This window comes from Medicago sativa, chromosome 2 (assembly GCF_051527215.1).
Source record: "Medicago sativa cultivar Bolivia chromosome 2, Bolivia_mono, whole genome shotgun sequence".
Lineage (NCBI taxonomy): Eukaryota > Viridiplantae > Streptophyta > Magnoliopsida > Fabales > Fabaceae > Medicago > Medicago sativa.
The window spans coordinates 74,215,874-74,237,079 of NC_140750.1; the positions used below are offsets into that span (position 1 = coordinate 74,215,874).

The 21,206-nt window shown below is 31.9% G+C and overlaps 2 long non-coding RNA genes and 1 other non-coding gene across 10 annotated transcripts; 2 read left to right on the forward strand and 1 right to left on the reverse strand.

Moving 5' to 3' along the window:
• Positions 1–257: 257 nt before the first annotated feature.
• On the forward strand, positions 258–2,862 carry LOC146950641 (uncharacterized). 4 transcript variants are annotated; one of them, XR_015027632.1, is made up of 5 exons: positions 258–514; positions 1,241–1,474; positions 1,762–1,889; positions 2,160–2,225; positions 2,339–2,862. It is a non-coding gene; the product is annotated as an uncharacterized LOC146950641 (long non-coding RNA). The 4 variants fall into 4 exon arrangements; XR_015027633.1 differs by lacking the exon at positions 258–514 and adding an exon at positions 690–711; XR_015027630.1 differs by lacking the exon at positions 2,160–2,225.
• Positions 2,863–10,401: 7,539 nt separating this feature from the next.
• Positions 10,402–10,474, forward strand: TRNAA-UGC (transfer RNA alanine (anticodon UGC)). The gene has a single exon. It is a non-coding gene; the product is annotated as a tRNA-Ala (tRNA).
• A 2,364-nt stretch (positions 10,475–12,838) lies between these two features.
• Positions 12,839–16,586, reverse strand: LOC146950643 (uncharacterized). Of its 5 annotated transcripts, XR_015027637.1 has the most exons (8): positions 16,305–16,444; positions 16,165–16,215; positions 15,614–15,854; positions 15,099–15,400; positions 14,785–14,986; positions 14,073–14,183; positions 13,468–13,678; positions 12,839–13,106 (listed from the first exon to the last, which is right to left on the reverse strand). It is a non-coding gene; the product is annotated as an uncharacterized LOC146950643 (long non-coding RNA). The 5 variants fall into 5 exon arrangements; XR_015027638.1 differs by lacking the exon at positions 15,099–15,400 and having other exon boundaries at positions 12,839–13,103; positions 16,305–16,586; XR_015027636.1 differs by having other exon boundaries at positions 12,839–13,103; positions 15,099–15,862; positions 16,305–16,561.
• Positions 16,587–21,206: the final 4,620 nt, after the last annotated feature.

The window sequence follows — 21,206 nt, forward strand, 5'->3', positions numbered from 1 at the left end:
AGAAGGATCCAAAAATTGGGACGGAGGGAGTGAGTTTTATTAAGAGAGAAGGATCCAAAAATCTAATTTCACCACTTTGACAAATGGCTCCAACATTTCCCTCCATATAATTTTCACACTGAGAGCGCGCGTATTGAAAGTGAAAGTAGCGGCCAATGAATTTTTTTTTTAAGGAAGAGCCAATGAAATTTTAGACCGGGAAAGTCCCCTTTTCCAATTTTTCACCTCTAAATACATAATCCAAATAAAAAAAAAACATTTCTTTTGTTTCAAACTGAAACCCCTCATTCGAGATCTCTCGTTCCAAATCTGCAATGGCCAAATCTAAACATCACTCGTTCTTCACCGATTGAAACTGAACCAAATCCCTTTGTTCTTCACCGTTCTCAAATCTCTTGTTCCTCACTGTTCCCAAATTGCAACACTGTTCATGGGTCAAAAAATATGAACAAATCCCTCTATCTTAAATCCCAACACTGTTCATCGGGTTCAAAGGGTTGAAGCTTCTGTAACTGTAAGTCAAATCCCAAAATTTCATTATTCTTCTGTTTTTACTTTCTGTGGCATGATTCAGTTACCGTGTTTTCACCTTTTTCACTTGTTATCATTTTTTTATGTATTTCTCAAGTTCAATCAAATAGGGTAGTTCAATTTCATAATTTATCTTTGATTTTTTTGATTTGTTTTTACTATCAACATCATGCAGTACAGGTTATCTTCTAGATCTAGTTTTCTTTCTTTATTTTCCCTTTTTCTTATCTGTGTTGTGTTAAAAAAATTAAAGTTTAACTTTTATTATTAAAGTTTGAAGGGTAACAACCCACTCTTATATTGGTTGTTGATTATTGATTAGGGAACATAATAAAAATATCATGTTGTTGATTATCCAATTTTATGCTTTTTTTATGCCGGTCATTGTTAATATTTTGACTATGTTATTTAGTTTAGAAAGGTTCTTCATTTAGCTTTTAGAATAAAGTTGGATACTTGATTTAAGGATAGTTTCTGAATCAATTTATTGTATTAAGGATATTGAAACCAAACCAATTATATTTTTACCTTTAGATTTATTGCACAATGCTTTGGTTTTAAATCCGTGATAGTTTTCAGTATAGTGTATTTCACAGGTTATGTTTTTGAGTAGGGGAGTATTCTACTCTAGTCTCACCTTCTGTAATATTATTTTACTTCAATTGAACTTAACAAAATTTGATTGATCTCTATTACATATTGATGACAGTAAAGGAAGAGGCAAAGGTAGAGGAAGGGTTTCCTATCATCCACCTTCAACTTCACCTTCCACCCCATTGATCTGTATCATCAGAAGAAGCTAAGTTTGAGACACTAACATTATAAGTTCAAGAAAAGAATATTGAATAAGAAAAAATGAAGCATAAAAGGGATGAAAAGGATGTGAACAAGTAAGGATGAGGCAAAATATGGAAGAATGGGATCAAATGTTTAAGCATAATAGGTAGTTTCTTTATTTTGAAGGGTCTGTTTGTTTTCTCGTTGTATTTTTTTCTGTTCATGTTTCCAATGTTGTCAATCGCACATTGTAGAAAATAATAGTCAGATCAATTTCTACTTAACAACGGTGTTGTTTTGCTATGAATCTTGTCATTATTTGACAATATTTTGTACTAAATAGTGCATCATGGTTCAATACCATTTTGTTTGAACTCTGCTGCGCTATAGCAATGCTTATAACCGTATTTAACAACAATATTTTCTAAAAATTATGTGTTTTTTGGTTTGAAGAGGTTGAAGAGGTACTGAAAGCAAAGAAGATGAAGGCACAAAGTAAGACAGTGGAAATAATGCCCTGGGAAAAGGAAAATTCAACTTGTGAGAGTGAATGGAAGTTGAACACATGAAAGATGTATCAGGTTTGGTTCTTTTACATCTTCATCTGTCATTTTTGGTTTTTTGTTTTGGTTAAGTATTATTCCATGAATAATGTGAGAGAAACATAAACTAGTATCACGCCAGGATTTGATAGCTATATATAAAATTATCTTCACTTTGTGTTTGTGTCAACATGATTAATTTTATGGTAGTGTCAACATGATTAATGAGAACTGATGCTATAACTAGTACTATTTTTTCTGGAAATGGTTAAGGAGAACCGATGCTATAATGTAAGTTTATCTTAACAGTGTACGTTGGAACGGCTGAGAGCGGAGGGAGTGAGGCTGAGTTGTTTGCGGCATGCTGTTTTTCGTGTAACTTCTTTCACGGGGGCTGTGCTGTTTTTTTCCTGCAGAATTCTGCAGGTTTTTCTTCTTCTTCTGAACTTAACAAAATTTGATTGATCTCTATTACTTATTGATGACAGTAGAGGAAGACGCAAAGGTAGAGGAAGGGTTTCCTTTCATCCACCTTCAACTTCACCTTCCATCCCCATTGAGGTGTATCATCGGAAGAAACTAAAATTGAGGGACTAACATTACAACTTCAAGAAAAGAATATTGAATAAGAAAAAATGAAGCATAAAAAGGATGAAACGGATATGACCAAGAAAGAATGAAGCAAAATATGGAAGAATGGGATCGAATGTTTAAGTGTCATGCTACAAAGTAGCTTTAGAACCTCCTCACATGAAAGTATAAGTGAGAGATAATGCTAATGAGGAGTTGGGTGAAGATGATGAGTGATCTTTGCATTGATTTTTTTTTCCTTCTGCATTTTGGTTAACTCTAATTTTATTGTGGTCAAGAACAAATTTATGATTTGGTGTTATTTTCACATTTTGGTGAACTGATGTTATTATTGTGGTGTTGAACAAACTTATGTGGGTCGCCAAGTGTAGAAACTATTTTTTTTTGGGTACTAAATACAAATATGCAAATTGTATTAAAAGTTTTTTTGTTTAATGAAATGTTATAAGCATTTTCCTTAAAAAAAGAATAACAAATAGTTTAAAACGATATAATGTAATCAATTGGACCTTTATATGCTACTGTATTTAACATATAATATAATAACCATGAATTGAATGTTGATCAAATTATCATACAAAAATTGAATGTCTATTAAATTATCATAAAAAAATTGTATAAACAAGCAAACACACTATAAATGTTAGCATTTGCAATATTTGTATATTAGAATTGCGTAGTGGCATGTACCAAAAAAACAAAAAATTGCATAATGACAAGGGAAAGGTAGTGTTTATGTGAGGAAAATGTTACAAGTTTGAGTCTGATAAAATACCTAAACTTGTAAAAGAAAATTCTTTTGGTATAAGTCAATCCGACAAACTAGAATTTCAGCGATCAAAATTTCATTTAAGTTATTCCCACAAACTATTTTTTTAGAAACCCAGTCAACATGATTGAAATCTTTGGTATAAATTTTTAATATCACATATATAATTGGAGCATTTAATGATAATATAATACATTAATCATATGAATATTTTATTGGTAACGCCAAAATGCTGAAGTTGCTCAAGCCCAAATGGTAACGCAATTCGTCTTGTTTGGTGGTGTCCGGTGTTATCCCCAAGTAGAAAAATAATAATATACTTTTTTTCAATATACCTCTTTTTTAGAAGAGTAATAATAATCTATAAAATCACCAAAAAAGAAAGAATAATAATATGTATAATATCTTCACGTGTCAATAGTATCAAAACTATACTCCCTCCGTCCCGGAATAACTGACCCATTTTCTAAAAAAAAGTGTCCCAAAATAACTGACTCATTTCAATTTTCAATACAACTTTCATCATTCCCAATACAATATAACACTAAATAATACTACTTTTATCATTCCCAATACAATATATTCCACTTTCCCCTTTATTTATACACTTTTCTTAATCTGTGTGAAAAACCAAAGTAGGTCAATTATACCGGGACGGAGGTAGTACCAAAATGATCTTCTTAAAAAAAAAAAAAAACTATACCATATCTGAATAATAATTGATATTTATTGGGCATGATTTTTTTTTTTTTTTTAAACTTTGGGAGCTACACGCGCTAGTTTTTTTGGCTTTAATTTATATTGTTTATTTATTATGAATTATAGTCTTCTTCTTTACCCGACGACCTGAAACGGGTTTTACCGACCCGTGTTTCGATCCGATCGGATCTCGCATTGTACACAGTGAAATTTAGCCATTTTTGCATAGTTTTGATCGGAATCGAAAGGTAAGATGAAATCCATTTTAATTTGATAATTAATTATTCACATAATAGAAATTTCAAATCGCAAAAGAAAATGGGTTATGGTTAAAATTGAATCAATCGAGAATTGAAAACTCATAAGAACGTGAAAACTCATTTTTAGTTTGATGATGGTCCAGGCTATTAATTTATTTATATGAATTTGATGACCACACAACATAAGAATTGAAAGAAGAATTATACGAGATCTAGCTTATTTATATGTTTGTTTGTAGTGCTGAATTTTACTCTATATTTTTCATTTTTGAAGTTACTTAAGAATTACAAAAAAAATAGGGGATTGATGGTTAGTAAGTTTGAATTGCTACTCTGCATTTTCAGTTTTGGGGGTGTATCCAGCAAAAACAATAAAACCAATATTTTCTATTATAATATGTTTCCTTTTATTAATAGTTTAATTTTAGCAGGTCACCCCACCCCACCAAAACCGCCACCTGTCCAGAAAATTACAACTTGTGCATGGTGCACAAATTTAACACTTGTGCATCCTAAATGCCACCACAAAATGATATGTGCTTTTATGCGGTTTCAAGCTTGGCAACATTTGCCTTGCTTCTGAACACTCATGTGTATAAATTTTGCGGTCACACTTTTGAATAGAAAAAAATGTTTAATGTTCGAGGGGGAAGCGAGTGCGAAGCACTCGTATTTAGTGTTTGATATGTCTCAAATAAAATTATATCTCATTGATATACATATGAGAAAGAAAAAAATTAGTTGAACTATTAAACATAACTAGAGAAATACCCGTGTCTTATAAATAATTGTTGTTATGTTAATTATTAGTAAAATATATAATACATAATATAGTTTATTAATTATAAAAATATGATATAAAGTTTAAGCGATACAATTAAAAGACATAAGTGGTAGAAAATATATTTTTCATTGAGCGGCTAATTCTTTACTCACAAACATTTATCCCGTGAATGCTTTTATAATAAAGGCTAAAATATGGTATTGATCCTTGCAAAATAGGTCAGTTTTGGTTTTAGTCCCTGCAAATTTTTTTAATGGTTTTTAGTCCCTGCAAAAATAGCCCAGTTTTGGTTTTAGTCCCTGCAAATTTTTTTTATAGTTTTTGGTCCCTGCAAAAATAGGTCAGTTTTGGTATTAATTAATTGATTAATGACAAACAATTGATCCGTGTATGAATTGTACGCTTTAAAGATGTTTTGAGTGACTTATTTCTATAAAACAACTTGAATAAAATAGAAGTGCAAAGAAATGAAAGGTAGTGCATTATAATTTCTCTCTTTTTTTTTTTTTTGAAGATACTAAAAAACATGAATATTAACTAATTATTTTTTCACAGATTTTTCCCATTTGTGATCTTCATAATAAACTTAAATTAGTATAATATAAATATTCTTATTTTTATTTAGAAGATATAAAAATATAAAACCTTTATTCTATTAGAAAAGGTTAAATTTAAATAATTTATTGGTAACAAACAATTGTCTCGCGTGTGAATTATACACTCCAACTATACTTTTTAGTAAATGTCCAGAGAGACATGGATTTATGGGCTCGTATTCGTGAATATGACCAACGGACGACGGATGAAGGTTTTACGCAAGTATTGTCCAAGAAGCAGCAGGCAGTGAAAAAGCAAGTGTTAGGAAACACTTCGTATAACACCCGTGCAAAGGGTACAAAACCTCCTTCACAATGAATCTATTCTATTGGAATGTCCGAGATGAGACAGAGCTGCACTTGGACTTCTTTCGTGATAGACTTGGTTTGCCTAACTACAAGTTTCCTTGGGTCTCTGTAGTCTGCTTTAGCATTTTTTTTTCTTTTTGTCTTCTGAGGGTTTTGGCCTAGTCCCCCCTCTTTTTGTATATATTTTTTCCCCTTTTTTAATAAAATTTTAGAGTTTGGCGGCATAAGATAGAGGTTTCCTGGGATGCCAACCTAGTTGGATTGTCGGTGTTTCCTCTTGATGCTTATCCCCTCTCCTTGCCTAAAAAAAAAAAAAACTCTTTAGTAAATCATTTAGAGAAAAAAAACATAAAAATAATGTAGTCTGCAAAAATTATAATTGTTGTATTATGCTTATTCTTTTTTTGTGACAAAGATATTACAAAAACAATATTTTAAAAAATTGGGTTAGTATACACATTTATCCCTTGAATAATTTTTTATAGTAAATTATAATTAGTTTATTTTAATTATTCTCATTTTTATTTAAAAGATGTAAAAATTAACTTATTGATTGTTGACAAACAGTTGTCCCATATAAAAATTATACGCCTCAATAATACTTTTTTGAGGAAATACGCCTCAATAATACTGTTTAGTGATTCATTTAAAGAAAAATAATGTGAAAATAACCAAGGGTATTTTAATTCGTATATTATATATTTTTTTCTTTTTTATGTAGAATATACTCTAAAAATATTAATTTTTAGCAATGATGTACATTTGTTTCGTGTATAATTTTTATAACAATCATAATTGGTATGTGTTTTATAAATATTATCATTTTTATCAGTGACAAATAACTATCTCGTTATATCTTTCACGGCACTGTTTAGTGATTCATTTATAGAAAATAAGTAAAGTGACATAAAAAAGAAGACAAAGTTGATAAATTAAATATTTTTTAATTACTTTAGAATGAATGAAAATAACTTATTTATTTTTTAAAAGAAAATTGTCTTTTTACAACAAAAAAGGGGACACATGTCAACATTTTAAAGTAGAATGATGGTTTTGTAATTTTGGTAGCAAATTGTTTTCTCAAGTCCATAGTGAATTATCTTTATTATTTCCTTGACACCTAACCTTTCACCTGACCTTATAAAAAAAAAATATCTTTATTATTTCCTACATTTCTAAATGTAAATTTATCGACAAAAACACAAGAATCAAGAAAAATGGTTCTTACATTTAATTTATCAATAATGTTTATTTTCTTTTTCCAAATTTATCCTACAATTATTAAGAGAAAAACATGGTTGCTTTTAAAACCTTTCAATTTAATTAGGGGTATTTTTGAGTAAATATAATTAATACATCTTGTAATTTGAAAATAATTTTATAGAAAAGGCTAAAAACTTTACAAGAGAGTTTTTTTGAATGCAAGAGAGTTTTACATACAGAGACAATTGTAGCATCCTATTGAGTAGAAAAAATTGTAGCTTTTTAATTGTCACTTTTGTGAAGAAAACAATTGTTGCTTTTTATAGAAAAAAAATTGTTTTTGTTTATATGTTGTTTAGTCAATAGTACTCTTTTTTTTTTGCCAATAGTACTCTTAATCATTTATTTTAAGGAGATATATAGTTACAATGAAATAATAAAGAGTTAAAAATATTATATAAAAAAATGTTGTTTTCTTAGAATGTGCAAACAAAAACCTTGAAAAAACAATTGCTACCATATATGTAAGACCTCTGTCGTCGTTGTTTCGAAGAGGACTGAATCTTTTGATGATTTGGTTTTGACTTCGAGTTCGAGATAGTTCTAACTGTGGACGATGCTCAGGACTTTAGTGGTTGAAAGAACGATAACTTTGCAATCTAGGTCTGTTTCAGGATGATTCGTAGTCGTAAGCTTGTTGTCGGTGTTTTCGTCACAGTATGTGGTGGGTTCATGGAGTTGCTTCCATGTTGGCAGACGATTCCATTTACCAGTATACCAGTTTTGTTTCGGAGGAACAAAAACATGGAGAGTAATGCTCGTACACCACTTTTATTTGCAATTTGGATTTGCACCATGCATTGGGTTCATTGGATTGTACACGAGGTGGTTGAGTCTGGTCGCTCCATTTTTGTTTCTTTCTTAATGGTTATTTTGCTCATTATCCTTTAGGGTTGGTCCTAAAAAGTGTAGCTTGACACTAGTTGTATTGTCTTTGAGGGATGTTATTACACTTTTGTTCGATCTCACTAGGTCAGGTTTTCGTCCCCATTCGTTTGTACTTTTCTTTTTATTTATATATTTTCTTTTCGCTTAAAACAATTGTCCATTTTTATAAGATTCTTTATAAATTTCAAGATGTGTTAAGTTTTTTATTCACAAAAATTCTCCTGATTAAATGGAGAGAGTAAAAAGACCAATAATTTCTTTTTAATAATTGAATGATAGTTTTTGGAAGAAAAAAGATGTATATTGTTGACAAATTAAATGTAAAAACAATTCTTTTTAATTGTTGTGCGTTGATTAAGACTCTCTTTACGCACACATAGAGAGAGACATACACTAGCAGAAAGACAAAGGATCACATGTCTGTCTTTTCACTATTTTTTTTATTGTGCTAACTTGTGTAAAATATGAACTGTGTGTTTATGAAATTTTGAGTTAAAATAAGAGTATAAATATAAATACTTGAGACTTTCAAATTATAAAAAACTCAACAAACCATCAAATTCAACCTAAAATTCAATAACAATGACATGAGACTATTCTTATATCGTTGATCAATATAACCATATGACTCATTGCCACGATACCTATCTTGTTTTAAATGGCAAGATGACATCGAATATGATAAAAACACTACTAGAAATCTTGCGTTTTGCCACGGAATAATGCCAGGAGCATCAGCTCCTGACAAATTTGCCAGGAGTAATGCCAGGGAAACCCCTCGCAAATTGCAATTTCAAACCATACCATAAGCCAGGAGCAAACCCCTCGCAAATTGCAGTAACCCCTGGCAAATTTTAGGCGGGAAAATTTGATTCAAATTAAAGTTAAGGGAATCTCTGTATTCTGCAGAAGATTTGACAAAAATCTGTAAAGCTGACATGGCAGGGGCTGAACCCCTGGCAAATTGCTGACACCTTTTTGGTAGGTATGTGGCTACGCTAGGAACCTTGGAGACCGAGCCTTGCCAGGGGTAGCTCCTGGCTGGGCTCCTGGCAAATTGTAGATCTATAATTTTGTGCATATTTGAACCGTTCCATTCTTCACACTTAGAGAAATTTATTTCTCTTTCACAGAACACACACCACCACCACCACCACTCTTCACAAACCACTCTCTTCTCCAACAACACTAATTTTTTTACTTTGGTAAATCTCTACACCTAAAGTTTTATGCTTCTATTTTATTTTCTTATATTGACTTATAATTTTTTTATGTCATTTGCAATATCAGTGTCAAAGTTTGCCTCCACCTGTGGTTCCTTGCTCAACTTGGTTTCTTGGATCTGTTCTTTGTGAAGCTTCAACAAGTTAGTAGTTTCTCCATTTTAAATTTTTGATAAATTTTCTTATGACTGGCTGAATGTATATATATGTTGTTGTGTATGCATGTTATAAATATGTAAAATAATAAGTTTTTAGAATGCTGTTTTAAATTAATGGCTGAAATTTTCAATTTTTTTTTAGAATTTTTATAATTTTCGAATTTTTTTAGTATATGTGAATTTTTGAATGAATGGCTGATGTTGATTTTTTGTGATGATAATTATGTATATTTTCGAATTAATGCATGTACTAGTTTTTGTTGTAATGCATGTTGAATATATGTTTGTCTTTGTCAAGATTTATTGAATATATATAAGTTTTTTTTTGGATCTATTAAATATATTTTGTCTAGATCTGTTATATTAGGGTTTTTTTTAATAATAACATTAGGTTTCACTAAATTGTATATACTGTTTTTATTTTAATTTAAAACCTATTTTTTTTAAGTTTAATTAGATATAAATGTTATTTATTCAAATTTTAATTGTAATGGTGTAATAATTATTTTTTAAAATTATTTTTAATTATTAAATTTTAATATTTTGATTTTTTAAACAAATAAAAAACGTTTTTTAAAAAAATTTCGTACACAATTTGCCAGGGGTTAACCGCTCGCAATGTCCCTGGCATGTGATGCTGACACAGTCTGCAAAAGCCTGCATTGACCAGAGTGTGTCATAAAAGCCTGCAATCATGCAGACATAATTTGTCAGGGGTTGTGCCAGGGCCTATGCCAGGAGCGCATTTTGCCAGGAGCTAAACCCCTGGCAGGACAATTTGCGATGAGCGGATTTGCTGGTGATTCTGCTCCTGGCAAAACCCCTGGCAAACGTCCAATTGCCAAGGCTTTTAGCATTTTACCAGGGCTTCTGCCCCTGGCAAAATGCAACATTTCTTGTAGTGAAACGTAAGAGTTAAAAATTTAAGGGGTAAAATATAAATCCTAAAAAAAGGACAAAATATAAGAAAATATATATTGTCATTGACTGAATTCAACTTTTATTCATCAAGGGGATGTAGCTCAAATGGTAGAGTGCTCGCTTTGCATGCGAGAGGTACAGGGTTCGATCCCCTGCATCTCCAATGTTGATGGATAAACGATGGATAAACAAAACCAACCTTTTATTTTAATCCCGCTAATTCTTCTTATGACTTTTTCTCCCTATAATTAATTGTTTTTAACCAACCTTTTATTTTAATCCCGCTAATTCTTCTTCTGACTTTTTCTCCTTATAAAATTTTCAATCACCACTTTTAGTCATTATTTTTAAATCGATTCATGTGTAGCATTTGTATTTTTTTAATGAATTTGTGTAGAGCTATGAAGTCCGGATGTTCCAAAACGGAGACGTACCCGCATCGCATACCGATACTCGCGGATACGAAGTATCGGTCAATCACCACTTTTAGTCATTATTTTTAAATCGATTCATGTGTAGCATTTGTATTTTTTTAATGAATTTGTGTAGAGCTATGAAGTCCGGATATTCCAAAACGGAGACGTACCCGTATCGCATACCGATACTCGCGGATACGAAGTATCGGAATTAATTATTTAAAATTTAAAAAAATATTTTAACGGATACTTATACGATACTCTGCATATACACAGGGATACTTATAAGATACTTCAGAGATGTGTATCCTAGAAAAAGATGAAGAGTAGAAAAGTGAGACAATATTGTAAACATTAAGTAGAAATGTATATGATTCAATTTTAGATATGCATCACTAAAATTATTTTTCGATGAACCGCTTAAAATTATAGTTATTATGGATGAAGGTAACGAGAGAGAGAGAGAGAGAGAGAGAGAGAGAGAGAGAGAGAGAGAGAGAGAGAGAGAGAGAGAGAGAGAGAGAGAGAGAGAGAGAGAGAGAGAGAGATGATTCAGCTAATCAACATTAGATAAAATTTGTGTTGAGTTCTATTAATCTATATTTATTTTCTTCAAGTATTTTACATACATATAAGTTTTAGTATAAATTTTTTTTAACGTATCTTAGCCGTATCGTATCCTAAATTTTGAAAAATTCACGTATCCGAGTCACCGTATCGTATCGTACATGCACCCGTATCCGGGCTTCATAGGTGTAGAGCATTGTAAGAATCTCTCCAAAAAAATTACAATTTGTTAACAAAACATAAATTAAATATGAGTTTTTATATTATAAATTTTTCTGCAAAATTTTATTCAAAAATATGAATTTCTACGTACAAGCTTACTAAAATGAGAGCAAAAGCAAAGACGGAAAACTTTCGGGGGACTAGAAATCGAAGAATTTTTTTTGAGAGACTACAATGGAAAGTTGGTATATTTATAGCTACCAGAAACATATTTAACCATTTTTATTCACTACAACAAATACCAGTTGTTAAATTATACACTAAAATCACCAAAACTCAAAGTCACCCAAGTGAAACCCCTTTCTTTGCTAGATTGGACACCTAATGAATTCCTTTACTACAATTACTCACGGTGAAACACGCAAGTATAAAATATTTTAGTTACAACCGTTGGTAATTCCAAGGAACCTACATCGGATTGAACTAACAAGTTGAGTTAAGAAGAGCAACCACACAACTAAGTTTTTTTTTTTTATTGGTTACCCACAACTAAGGTTTAACACACCACATCTTAACACATCGGTATATTAATTTTATTTAAATTCAAAAAATTGTTATTATCAATAAACAATTCTATTTTTTTTTACTTATTTAATTAGTACCTCGGAAACACTGGTTAATATGACCCTTGTTTTATTTTAGATCTCAACTTTACAACAACGTTTTTTTTTCAAGGTATTGATTGTTTTGGGTCTTGGAAAAGCTGCCTCGTTGGGTTGAAAGTATGAGTGTTATTTATTTATAAACTACTCTTAGTCTTGATTCTCAAGCAAAGTAAGACTTTTTCGTGTACCAAAATATTAGTTTCCAAATCAAGGTTATGCGGTGTAGGTTTGACCCCTACCCAAAATGCCAATATTTACACCTAAATTCCACAACACTGATTTTTTTCTCGAGGTATTGTCTATTTTTTTATGTTGTGTTAGCGCTCACAGTTGTTCTTATTGTAAAAAGCACATTATTGGGTAAAAGACACTACAAAAAAACGAGTAAATACCGGCGGTTAATTTTTGCTTATTGCGGCGGTTTTAGCCGCCACTATAAACTTCACTGGCGGTTTCAAAACTGCCGTTATTTTTACTGCCACTAGGTGTAAACTGGCAGTTTGCAGTTGACCGCCCGTACAACCGCCGCAATACACAATGTTTAAACTGGCGGCTATATTTTTGTTATTAGTGGCGGTTTAAACCCCCAGAATTCCCGCATTTTGGTTAAAAAAGAACTGGTAATTATGGCAGTTTTAACCGCCACAATTACCACTTTTTTTACAAAAAAAATAATAATTAATATAAATAATGACTATTAGATTTTTTTTGAAGGAATTTTTATGGCCCAAAAATAATATAATACATTGATAAAAATTGATAAGAAACGTATATACAAATGTAGATAACATAAAAATGATAAGAAATTCTCAACAATGAGATAATCTAGCCGTTTTATTACACAACAATGAACTAGTTGCTAGGTTTATGACAATATGAAACTGAATTTACATTGTATACATGTAGTATAGTTGAACTTCCCTCTTCATACTTGCTCCTCCCTCTTGCAAAAAGTTTTATTCCTCATAAAGGAGCAGTCCCCCTGCTAGTTAAAGAGTCAATCAGAAAACTATAAGCATAATATATTAGGATTGAAATATTTGAGAGTCATGGTGCTTCTATAAGTGTAAGACAAAGAGATATGGAATTAAATGAAATCCTGATCATGTAAAGGGACAACTACAGATTGTACTAAACTATCACTAATCAATCAAAAAAAATTCTTATCAATAACCATGTGCACACGTATAGAGAAGAATGTAGTATACATCTCAATGATCAAATCTAATCCAATTGTTCCAGAAAAATAAAATGCATATATACCGGGTCAATTTACGCAACATCTCTGCAGCAAATCTTAATGCATTTGCAAACAAATATGATAAAACAATGATAATGATTATTACCTATTTCTCGCAGCTCAACAAGATCCTCAATACAAACTTGCTCATCATTTGACGTGCAATTTCTATCTGATGGCAGGAAACCGCACACCAGGAGGGAAATATCAGTCCAGCAAACAGGAAAAAGGCTAGAAAACAAACACACAGGCACCAAGATACACGTAGGCACCAAAACAGTTCTTCAGTTTGACTTCCTTTGTTGAGATTACTATTCCTGCAAGAGCTCAAATTTTAATATAGTCAATTTGTGTTGAAGTTCTTGGCAAGAAAAAAAAATGAAACACCTTGCCACATTTAGTGATTACAATATAGTTGACAAAAAATGACATCATCTCAATTCCTGAATATGGTTGAATATTTATCAAGCATGACCACATCTCTTTGATTGTTAACATAATCACCTAAACACTAAAAGCGGAAATCACAGTATCCTGTTATCTCCTTTTAATTCGCTTTATTTATTCATTTTCTTACTCTAGACTTTTGAGAATACCTTTATTTCCGGACCGGAACGCACTACACGTTGGAGAATTGAACACAATTTCTACATCACACCAAACAGCATTTTCATAAAACAAACCGTGGACAAAAGACTAAGGAAAACAAACCTGCAGACAAACACTTGGAAAATATGAAGATATTTGGTTGAAAGGTTATAAATGGCATCAGAAATATGATCCTTGCCGAACAGATACACCACTGGATAGCCTAGAAGCCATCTGAAACAAATAAATACACTAAAATGAGATAGGTGACCACAAATTACATGTTTAATAAGGAACAAAAACAATGTGCTATTCTATGGAACAACCATAAAGGAGGCGTAAGTTGAGATGGATCCCTGTACGAGATTTAAATGTTATAGGCAAAAATGTCAATTCCTTCGCACTAACAAGTCTATAAGATTAGACTGTGACATAATATATCCACAACAGGGGACATTACTAACTACCTATAGTGGCTTTCAGGGTTTAAGATAACAGTGTAGCAAGCCATTTCTATTCAAAACATCCCATTCCTGGAAAGAACCAACTATGACATGGTTGATACGAACTATGAGCATGACTGAAATCACAGAGTCCCCTAAGATTTAGGAATCGGGTATAAATGAACTACTCGCTCAGCAGGTAAAAAAGTATAAGCTTTAAAATGCTATCAGATGTGATCTAAGTAAACATTACTTGTTAATTTCAACAAACTCTGATTTATATGAAAAATATAGTGCAAAACCATTATAAAGTTAAGAGCTAGAAAGCAACACCAAAACAACAAAACAGAACCATACAAATATGCCAAGTAACAAGAAAAGTTTGGCTATACCTCCAACATGACAGAACCTACACTTCGTTATCAAAGACCTCCACTTGGTTATACAAGTTTCCTCCACCCCCACTTCGCCAAGAGCGCCATATTGAACGCCTCACCTTGGCTATACAAGTTTGGCTAAGTATAGCTAATTGAGTCTATGCCGCATCTCTCTGATTGGCGCTCCACTGCTAAGCTTCAATTTGCTCCACTATGCCTGAAAAATAAAAGGGGAAACCAAATTGCATCTGTGTTAGTCAACCAGCTCCTCTTCGCCGAGAGAGCCATAGTAAACAAACAACTCCATCTGTGATGGCCATGTCTCTCACCACAAAACCACCTAAACAGGCCCAGGAACAACAACAAACAACTAAAACCAGCTGCTGCCCACCAGGCTACAGGCCGCACCCCTCAAACAGGCTGAAACAGACAGAAAATCTGCTACAAACCAGCAGAACAGAAACAGCTAGAACAAGCAGCAGCCGCACCAGCTTCAGCGGCCAGCAAGCACGAACAGACAACAGCAAAAACAGCAGACTGTCACGGCCGACTAGGACTCCTTTGAAGACACCAACGAGGATTCCAACACCACTCGAAAAAAAGACTAACCGGCATCGTCACTTCCAAGTCTCTTTAGGCATTCAATATTTTACGATTTTAGTTATCAGAGATTTTCATTAACGTTTCACACAAAAATTACTTGAAAAGTCATCCATCTTATTTTTCTAAAAGATACTCAATAACGTTAAAAGCATTCAATATTATACATATTTCATTGTACTAAAATTTAATAATAAAATAAAACATGACATGATTAACACAATAAGAGATTCAGCACCCTCACATTGTTCTTTCTCTTACTTAGCACAAGCTTTAAGCAACTCCTCATCCTCAACCATTAATTTGGATACAATGAAAGATCTGTCGTCTAGATGCACCTCTACTTTTGACCATTATATGTAGTAAAACTGGATGTTTTACTACATAGTTGTGTTTGTTAAAATCATAAGGAAAAATACAAATACCTCTTCTTCTGGGACTGAAGTTAGTGACTCTAATGTAAGACCGTCGTTCATCACTTTGTTCTTGACATCTATTTTGAACCATAAATGTAAAGCACAATCAGAAATTACTCGCAAATCTTGTGATTTCACGCAATAGAGGACTTAAAAATCATTGTTTAAAAGCAATACATAGAAATGGAAAACAATTTTTTATTTTTTTTGCAAAAACAATAGCAACTTTCAGTTAAAAGATAGCAAATCTAGAATAAAGAAAAAATACCCATATCAGTATCAGTTTCTATTCTTTCTCAGTATCCAAAAAAAAAAACCAAAGAGAGATTAAATAAATCAACAACAAAAAATCAAAAAGAACAACGGTTTAGTAATTTACCAGTCCAAATCATTAAGCAGTGATGACGAGGGTGTCTACGAGAACCTGAATCTACGTTCAAAAACAAAGATTTAGTAAAAATAGCTATTAGTGAAAAATCAATCGAGGGTTTCAGCTAAGAAAACAAAAGCAATACGAACCTGAATTCACCTTCAAGAACAGATGCAAATCGATGAGTTGAGAGGATTCGATGGAGATGGAAGGATTTGAGATGGTTTTGATGGGTTTCACCGAGAGGGTTTCCATGGGTTTGAGATGGGTTCGACAGTTTTGATGGGTTTACCCGAAGATAGGGTTTGAGAAAGGGAACGAAAGAGTTTGTGTAGATTTGAGCCGATGCAGTGATTAGAGTTCATGGAGAGGGTAAGAGTTCCATGGATCTGAGTTTTGATGCGTTTCTGTAGAGGTAGGCTTTGCGTTCTGGGATTTTGATAAGAAAAAAAGGATATGGAAGAAATATAAACAAAGAAAAGAAATAAAAAAAAATAATGAAAATAGATGGAGGGATTTTTCTAAAAAAATGGAGGGGAAAAGAGGGAAAGTAAAATATAAGTGCGGCAAAGGTGGAAAAATGAAATTGTAAGTACCGGCGGTTCAAAATGCTGTAATGCACGTTGTGTATTGTTTGAATAAGGTAATGTATATAGCGGCGGCTTAAACCGCCGTAATAGACAGTTTATAGTGGCGTTCAAAAAAACCGCCGCAATCTACCGTTTATAGTGGCAGTTTTCTGTACCCGCCGTAACAAGACCGCCGCAATTCCCAAGTTTTTTTGTAGTGAGAGTACGAATGTTGTTTATAAACTATCATTAACCTCAATTTCAAGCAATGTGAGATTTTTTTTGATTGTATTGGAACAATTTGACTAATAAACGATATTTTATGTACAAAAAAAAAAAACGATATTTTGATTTTCTTTTAAAAGGTCGTGTTTTGAAAAAGGAAAAAAATGAAAGAAAAAAAAAACTAATTCTCACTTCATCCCTAATTATAAAATCTTTTACAAGTAGGGATAAATATGTAAAAATAACACAAATTAAATTTCAAACAAATTTATTACTACAACAACGTTTCTCAATGCAAGTGATTTTTGTTATAGATTCTTATAGTAAAGGATGAGGGGTACGAGTAACTGCTATTTGATTTGGTATTTTACTTATTACTATGACATTTGAATTGTGTGTAGCGCGACAGCTCAGATTCAGATACATCTAAATTGTTTGATCAAAATAAAACAATTTAAATTCTAATGCAAATTTTGGTATTTTTTTAAATAAAATATATAAAATGCTAAATTTGAAATCTAATGCTAAATTTGTCAATTCTAACACTGAGTGTATGATTCCCATTTCCCAGTGCTAAATATAAAATGCTAAATTTGCATTGAAATCTAAATTCTAATGCAAATTTGGATGTGGTTAAGAGTGTGCAGAAAGATCCTAAACTCTGATAGAAATGAAATAATCACTGCAATGGAAGAATCAATTTCCACAACTAATTATGCTACATCAGCATCATCCACTCGGGATTGATTTTATTAGGGCTCTGAAAGCTACTCAACAGAAAAATGGAAAAGCTGGAGATTGGTTGGCCTTTGTTTGTTAAATACTGCATGCATGCCTATTAGAGACAAAAGTACAGAACAATGGTGCAGTCCTAGAAAAGGACAATGGCAGTGATAGATAGAGGTTGAGCCTGCTACACATTCAATTCAATCTTGTGTGTGTGTAAAAATCAATGAAAATCATTATCAACACAAGCGCGTGATCCAAGATAAGATTTAATGGCCCGCTGTTACTGATATTCTACTCTACATGGCAATATGTGTGCTTCTCAGAGTGATAGGGACAAATATTACTAGTGAGAAAAGGAGCATTGTCTCAATGCAATTTATGATGCATTGCCCTTCTTTATAGCACGGGCCATGTCACGTTTTTTGTTAGCAATATATTTCTTCAACTAAAATTTAGGGTTTTGAATTAGATAGTACTCCCTCCGTCCCAGAATAACTGACCCATTTTTTAAAAAAAAGTGTCCCAAAATAACTGACCCATTTCAATTTTCAATACAACTTTCATCATTCCCAATACAATATAACACTAAATAATACTACTTTTATCATTCCCAATACAATATATTCCACTTTCCCATTCATTTATACACTTTTCTTAATCTGTGTGAAAAACCAAAGTAGGTCAATTATACCAGGACGGAGGGAGTAGTTATCTTTTTGTTAGTTATACTAGACCTTAACCCGTGCGATGCACGGGTTTTTTGTTAATTCTTATGCATTTGAAATTCAGTAACATATTTAACTATGGTCATTGTTATTGTAAACAATTTTACATGCATAGAAAGAAACAATAAAAGAAAAAGAGGAAAAAAAATCAATTCACGGAATTTAGAGAATAGGAAAAGAATCTAAAAATCATGATGAATCTTCAGATCACTTCAAATTATGTATTTCAATATAAGTCATTCAACCCGTGCAATCAAAGTTCTAACAACAATTAATACACCAAAATAACTATTTAATTTCAATTCATCAAAATAATTGTTTGAACAAATATTTAAGAACAAAAAACGATACGCGTAACTGAAGGGAAAGAAAATGACAGTTTATGAGAAGTGGAAAAAGTGGGATAAGAAGCGGTTAATGAGAAGTGGAAAAGGTGGGATAAGAAATGGGGGGTGCAACCAGATTTCTAACAACAATTAACACACCAAAATAATTATTTGAGAACAAAAAATGATGCTCATGATAAAAGGGAGAGAAAATAACAGTTTATGGGAAGTGGAAAAGGTGGGATAGGTAGTGGGAGGCGGTTTTAGAATTTGAAAGCGAAATAAATTTAACAAAAACATGTGTGGCGTAATGGCAAAACAATGAAAGATGACCATCAATAACGTGGTTCAACTCCCACCAAGGAATTTTTTCACAAAGCTTTTTTAAGCTAATCAAAAAGGACGGGATTAGGGTTAATTAGGGTTGCTTTCAAGACTGTTTAACATTTAGATATATAAAGATAAAGATTTTTCTCAAAGGGGTTTGAATTATAATTTGTGGAAGTAATTATTTTGAGACCAAAATTCAGCTAGAGTATACATATACACGTAAAGTATGATTGAAAAAATATGTTGATTAAATGTGGTCGATGAGTAGATGAGATCACTACCAAAAAAAGATGAGATATTTTATATACAGTGATAGTATAGAATCAACAAACTAATTGTTAACTACTCTACTCCCTCCGTCTCACAATAATTATCTCTTTACCAGGGGCGGATCTAGACAGTTGATAATGGTGTGGCAAAATTTACAAAGAAACTATATATATTAACAGAGAAAAGCCTTGACAACTTAAAAACTATAGCAAAGTGGTTTGGGTGAGAGCATTATACCTTGGTGTTACAGGTTCGACTCCCTGCAACACCATTTTTAATTAACAACTTAAAAAAAATCAAAAAAAAATCAAAAACTGCAACTAACCGAGAGTTGAACCGAGGACCAGCAAGCCACCACCAAACGTTTACCGCTAGGCTAACGAAGATACTGTGATATATTGATGACTTATACTATATATATACTGAAATAGGAAATAATCTGGTGTGGCAACTGCCACACCATGTTTCACACTAGATCCGCCCATGCTCTTTACCCATTTTTCTTTTTCTCAAAATAATTGTCACTTTAGAATACCAATGCAGCATTTATTATTTTTTCCCATTATTATACCCTTATTTATTAAATTTCATCCAACTTAACTACTCCACTAACTACAATTAATAAGGGTGTTTTAGTAAATGACACTAATTTTACCATCAAAATCAACACAATTAATCATTTCCTTAATAATTGTGCATAAACCTTAAACGACTATTATTTAGAGACGAAGGGAGTATCTAATAACAACCTTTCAAAAAAAAAAACTACTCCCATAATACTTGACACAGTTGACCTTATTACGCATGCCAATACATAACTTTGAGCTTAACTATCTTGAATAATATATTATAAAAAATTATGAAAATTTGATATTTTGAAAATACTCATCGAGACAAATCTAACGACATCTTATATGATATTATTTATCTTTGTATATTAATAGAAAAATACGATCAAAGTAAGTTAGATCAAAATTGCACATTTTCAAATGTGTCATCTATCGCGGGACAGAGGAAGTATCTAATAACAAAGTCTAAAGAAACTCCAAATATCTTGTGCTAGTTTGCTTATTGATAAGTGAAAGGTAAAATTGTATTCTTTGGATTAGTTGGTCCTTAGGCTCAATCCCGAATTTTAAAATAGATAAATAAATAAAAGTTTGATGATAAAAATAAAATAAAAGATGTTGTGACTAATTTTCTAAAGACTTATATTATAGCTCATTGATAAGTAGGAGTAGTTGACAATCCAAAAATTACACTAAATGGGAAAAATAACACAAATGTTTTAAATCCACGTACGTCCCCTTGCATCCCAACACCGATGTGGTGTACCCTATAGTGGATGACTGATTGATTGCGCATGGTTCAAAGGACAATCAAATGTGTCCCACTAGTACAATGAGACATCCTCAAGAACCGTTCTCCTAAGTAAAATGTTGCCATTAATTTGTTACATGACATATCTCCACGACAACACATGTAAATTTGTAATTATGAGCCAGATATATAGGGTCCATTTATTTTGGATTTTTTTGAAAAATATTTTTTATGTTTTAGTTATGACGTGTGTAACTTGTAAGCTTTTCTTAACATTTTGTTAAAAATGAATTTTATTTTTGTTAAAATGAAATATTTTAACATGCAAAAATTTTATCTTGAAAGCTTTTTCAACCATAGTTTATGTTTTTCTTAAAGATAATTTTTTTAAAAAAATCTAAAACACATGGCCCATATACAATATATAAAATCAATCACAATTCAAAAAATTCTCAATCTCAAGATTGCAACTTGACCTGGAGTTTAACCCTAAATTCATACAGCATATTCGCCATTTTCAACATATAGTCTTTGAAAATTGACCAGCTGATTAATTG